Here is a 6,549-nt window from a genome sequence, read left to right on the forward strand (position 1 = left end):
TTCACTTTTTTATATTATTAGAAATAAAAGTATATATCTAATTATTATTTACAATATCTACAAAATTATTTACAATGAAAATAAGAAAAGCTTTCAAAAAATACTGTGACGTAAGAATGAAAAAAATTCTCTGGTGTAAGAGAAAGTAAATTTTGATTAATATTTTTCCACTGTGTAGTAAATTTTAAAGCAGGGTGTTGCACACAAAGGCACATCACAAACTTGACAATAGTATTTCGTTTACTTTCTTATTTTTGTCCCTGCACCGTCATGCTTAGTTTTACATCCGGCAGTGTCTAGTGGAAGATTTTTTTTTCTGTTGGTTGCTGGAAGAAGATCCGGGAAATGTCTTTCCGTAAGTCTAAGCGGACCTGGAGTTCTTGGCTGACCATGTCTGGTAACCCTTGTTTTGGTATGATACTCCTGCAAATTCTTTCAATAATATTAATTCTAAATTGTAAATGTCCCATTTGGCCACCATTTTTTTAATATAATACAAAAAAATTAAATACACAAATATCTAACAAATGGAAAAAAATACTTTTTTGTAAAACTTCCTTTTTCTTGCCACTGGATAATCTTGAAGATGCTGATCTAAAAGGTCAACACCTCCCATTGTCTTGTTATAAAACCACAGGTTGTTGTCGACTATGACTATTTTACCGGCATGAGTTTCTTTACTAACCGTGACTGGATTGTGGACCGTAGAGAGTAAAGTGACGACTCTTTTGTCTTGCCACTTCATAATCTTAACTATCTCTCTGCATCGCCACTGTTTCTCCCTTTTCCAATTTTTTATTTCAAATCTCAGCCAGGACCTGTTGTCTGTTTGTTTGCACAGTTCCAAAGAAATCAGTTTGGCACGTTACCAGATAATCAGCTAAATGTGGGGACAAATAAAAATCATCTGTTGTTAGACAATAGCCCTTGCCTAACAATGAGTCCGCTAGTGATAAAACTATTTTTGAAGTTCCTGGCATATCCGTACATTTTTCGTTTAGAACTGTATTTTTTCCAGTATAAATAGTAAAATTATAAAATAAACAACCATTCAAACTTCAGCATAAATTCTTTAATATTAAGAACGTTTTCAAATGCATTAAGCGTCCATCGTCAGTTACATCAGTTACTCCTTTAAATCAAATATGAAATTTGAACACATATTATGTAAATTAACAATACGATTACAGTAAACAAAAAAAATAAAATACTCCAGGATTATCGTAATTTTACAAATTATGCCAACATTTCATAAAATAAAATAAAACAAAAAACAAAACAAAAAAAATAAATAAAACAAAAAACAACACTAGGTTTAAATCAATCCCGGATTATCGCAGTATTTTTACAATTACTCTCATCCGTCACTAAAGACTTCCAAGGGCTAGAAAGCCCAACAACATCGCTTTAATAGATGCCCATCAGCGTCCCTATAACAGTCCTTGCCAATTATGCCAAGCAACAGGGCATCACAGTTCCTTTCCCTTTCTGGGACATAAAGACACAAACATTTTGAGCATAAATTTTATTGAGTTTAGGGTTTTGATGATTTCGCTGATTATAATTTTGATTATTGGTAAAATGCAAATTTTGTTTTATTTCCAAAAAACAATTTCTTGACATTTATCTTCGAAAACTTGGGAGTTGAAAGTGTTTCATTTGTGGTCCAATATATCTTCTCATCCGGTTTATGAATAATACCTTGCAGTATTATAACACTAAAAAACATATATTTCCTCTATTGAAACAGGGTTCCACTGGCTCCTGGACGTCTGTGGCTTCGTTAGTGCGTATATATTCGTTTCCGATGTTATAAGGTTCAACAGTTCACCATCAAAAAATAATTTAAAATAATCTAAGGGTTCTGTGATTTGTGTTCTAGAGAACCGACATCCAGGAGTTCCAGTGAACAGAAACCGTGGAGGAGGCCTTGGATACGTATTGGTGTCCACTTCGCACCAATTTCGAGCAGTATCTATATCTTTACCATCAGAGCTGCTGGACTCGTCGATGCTAGGTATATAACTCAACCACTTTCAGAGTGTGTCATATATTTGATGTCACTATCAGACATTCTGCCAATAAGAAAAATCATATAAAAACCCATCTTATTCTTCTATGTTACACACTAACAATTAGATAATATTCTCCAGAATAAATAGAATTATCTTAAACTTACTGGATGAAACAGAAGAATTCACTGACAAATATCCAAGAAAGGAGAGAAGACTGCAGGCACAAAACTAAAACACAACTTGACAGAGCAAGATCAAGACTAAGAGTGAGATATTCTACAATTATTCAAAGGAAACACAGAATAAATTTTTGAAACAAAAAAGTAACAACAAAAGACCCCAGTATTGAAAGGTTTTGTACTTACCACACGAAAAACATTTACAACGAGCAAAGTTTTACTAAGAGTTTCCCATCTGAGAATTGACAATTACATGCAGGTGTTCGAAAGTTCTTTCTAAATGCTTTTATACCTAAATAAATTTATAGAAATATGAACAACATTCTGTGATTATTCACTGTGTGATTATTCACAGCGTGTGATTATTCACTGTAAAATATTTTGTATGTATACAAAAATTTATACATTTCAAGATTTTATAACTTCAAAATAACTTTTTTGTGTAAACATTCAATCAATCTGTTATATGTTACATAGACAGGTCTATTTTCTCACAAAGAAAAAACTGCAGCTTTCTAAACCGACGCAAAGATACAATATGGCTTATAGTTTACAACCCCATTGGCTTGGGGGGGGTTGAATTTTGTTATTGCTATTACGGGTTACGCCCGCAATATTCTGATACCAATTTCATCAAAGAATTAACTGACAACAATTACTCTATACGTAACGATAGAAGATAAATAGAATGTTCACATTAAACACTTTCCATATGGTCAAATTTTATAATAATAATTTTATTTACAAGCTTAGGAATGCGTTTAGGCAAGACCTTGAACGGGATTTTAATTAACCTCTAAATAACAAAAAAAAACGCAACTCTCGTGCACATGTTTGTTCATGTAAGTCATTAACATTTTAACTATTGTTACACCAAATACCTGTAAATTAATAATCATCATCTGTATTTTATCAATCGTCACCATCTCTGTGCTTTTCATAACCATTTACATCACAAAGAGTTGATAAGGAACTCAAAGTTCAAAATGCATACTCTAGGAAATAAAAATGTGATTTTCTAAAGCTTGTCCTGTTTCTAATTGATGGTGTAATAAGTCTAGCGAGAAAGATCTATATTGCACATTTTAAATAACTAAACTTTATAAAATAATGTGTTTTTTAAAAGTTGCTCTTTTAAAAATAATTCTGTGTGTTAACGAGTCATTTCTCGTCATTACTGTCATCCTTTTAAATAAAAAAGTATCATACACGTAATTTGATTTTGAACTAATAGGAAAGAATATTGTTGATTTGGCTTTCTTGGTTTGATGGCGCGATTATAACAAACAGTATTGTGTAACTTCTTACGTTTAAGTCATGTATTATCTGCCACTTAATTCATGTTTGAAATAGTTTTTAATTACTTTGTTTGTTTACGATATTTAAATAAATGCGTGTGTGAATTTTACTCCTGCGACTTTTTCCTAGCCAAAATTGTAATTTTTTCAAGCACAGATATGAAATGTCATTATGCATTGCTCCACGAGTGAAGCTGTATCTTATGAAACTAAGATATTAATTACAATATTCATAAGGCTAGTCCATGAATATTAGATTGTTTATTTCTATATTTTTTTTGTCTTTTTTTAGGTGAAATATAAAGATGTATTGTTTAGTAACTAAATAGTTTTATTGTCGACATATTGTTATCCGCATTCTAAACTAGACTTATTATACCAGTCGAAGAGGGGATATTCAGGGGACATTTGTACATGATATTTAAGAAGTCATACATGATATTTAAGAAGTCATTTTTTATTTCATTTATACATCCTTAGTTTTAACATTGTCAATCGTAAATTGATTTGTTCATGATAACTATAACTTATTTTATAATATTTGTGTCTTTTACAAGAAAACATATCTGCAAATTTGAAAACTTATTTATATAAGCTGAACACTGTTCAACTCGCTTTAGGCTCATTTCACACTATGCTCAGGCATAAAATATCATAGTCACATGATTAAAAGTAATTATGGCAAGGGTTTTTACGTTATTGGAGCATCAACCTATGGGTGCACTTGAAACTCTTTGCGTTCATTTTGCGCTCTGTGAATGGATGATGAATGATCACGTGAAAGGACGTCAAAGAGCATTGTGTATGTATTTACTTCATGATGCAACTTCAGTTCACATTGATTGTAAGCTGTCTGTGTATTTAAAACAACTAAAAATGGCAGGATCATCAGTTTCATGTGAAGGTTGCGAGTACAAGTACTGCGATGTGGTGGGCTACTCCAAAGACTGCGTGAAAGAGGAATTGTTGCACCACGACATCTGGCGTAATTATACCAACTGCCATCCGTGCGGCAATTCTCTTCGCACAGACGACAGAGGTAGATTTCACTGCAGGAAGTATATTTGGCAGCCAAAGAAATGTCCAGCGAAATGTGGCTGGAGTTGTTCCATTTGGGCGAGGACATTTTTTTCAAAGATTGCATCTCCAGCTCGTTACCCTGTGGCGGTTCAACCTTTCCCTATTGATATTGAAACCTCCAAGGCATCAGTTTCTCAAAGAACATCTGGGACCAGATCTGGTTCTCTTCTCCAGAACTGTCATGGATTGGTACTCTTTCTACCAAGAGGTACATATCCACGATCGGTTGTCAACATCGAAGAAACTTGGAGAAGAAGAAAAGACTGTTGAAATCGACGAAGCCAAATTTGGATAGTGTAAGTATAATAGGGGAAGGGTGATCAAAGGTCAGTGGATCTTTAGGGGTATAAAGAGGGAGATTCAACACACCTTTTTAGTACCGATGAAAGCACATGACAGCGAGACCTTGCTCGCGGTCCTGAAGGAGTGTGTGCTTCCTAGGACAACAGTTATAAGTGATTGCTGGAAGGTGTATGATTGTCATCAGAATGAAGGCTTTCATCACCTGACAGTAAATCATACTTATAATTCTGTTGATCCCCGGATGAAGGCCCATACCAACACCATTGAGAGGACATGGCGTGAGGTCTCGAACATTCCCCGGTACAGGAGGAAAGCTCACATAATTGGATATTTGGCCGAATTTCTTTTTAAAGCCAGATATCCAAAATAGACAGAAAGGACACACTATTTCCTCCAGGTTGCTGCAAATCTTTACCCTCCAGATTACTAATCAGTTCGCAGGGCTTTGCTCACAACGCTTCCTTTAAAAATCGGCCCTTTTTAGGGCCATAATTTTGTAGTTTATTGTAAATATTATATTATATTTATTATAAATATTATTGTGTAAATATTCTAGCTTATTTTAAAGCTTATTGTGTAATTTTGAATTAATGTTTCCTTCACAAATGTAACAAGTTGTGAAAGTGTTAAGAGAAACACGAAGAATGTCTGAACTGGACGATAAACTGTATCTGAAGCCGTTTTGGAAGGAAGTGTAAAGTATCAAGAAAGTGGTATGGCATGTATAGAAGATATAAATGCTGAATCAATATGGAATGATCAAATTGTAAGTAAAGGACGGAAGACATTGGTGAGAAAGAAACTGGAAAGATTTGAAGTGCAGTTTAGTCCCAAATTTTAATTTATCATTACTTTTTGAAAAGTCAACAAGTTTACTAACATTATTAAAAAAATATTTTTCTGTCAATGTATTTTCTATGATTTGCTTATGAGCAATTCTTGGAAATTTTTCTGTGCAGTTTTCAAAATGGACTTGCATCATGGTGCAATCAATATGCAAATATTTATGTAAAAATGAATTATGTAATATAATAAATGTTTTGTGTTCCTTAATGCTGTGTTTGTATTCCTTTCTTAAACGTTTAAACGTTAACAGTAATATTAAAAATATACATTTCCTTTTCTAAAATTAAAAGGATTAGTTATATAAAACACACATGTTTTTAACACATTAATCTCGAAAAATAAATCACCGTTGTCCAATCTTAACTCATGAATTTCATTATAGAATGTTACGGTGTTACAGAAGTGTAACTAAGCAAATCCGGTCCACGAGTTGTCCCCAAGAAGTAGTCACGTGTTAGCAATAAAGGATAATTCTGAACTCGTTTGTACATTCTGGCGGAAAGCGCACCGTTGGACACAACGGGTCTTTGTAATAGTAGTTTACCGTAGAAGTCGACGTGCGTGCTCCATGGCTCAGATAGTGCCGTCTTTGTAGTTTTATGAATGAAAATTTACAAGTTGTGAAAACGCACGTCAATATATATACCCACACAGTGTTGTAAATGTCGTCTCGAGTTTTTTTCGCAGCTACTTTGAATGCTATTGGAACCCATCTTTTAAATTTTCTCTCTAAAAATGCACATTTTAAAATTATAGATTCCACCATCACGATACTGAATATTACGGGCGTCTCTTTTTTCACCGTCGTTCGCAAATGTCTACAAATGG

The sequence above is a fragment of the Centruroides vittatus genome, unplaced genomic scaffold (genome assembly GCF_030686945.1).
Source record: "Centruroides vittatus isolate TY-2023 unplaced genomic scaffold, ASM3068694v2 contig_196, whole genome shotgun sequence".
NCBI lineage: Eukaryota > Metazoa > Arthropoda > Arachnida > Scorpiones > Buthidae > Centruroides > Centruroides vittatus.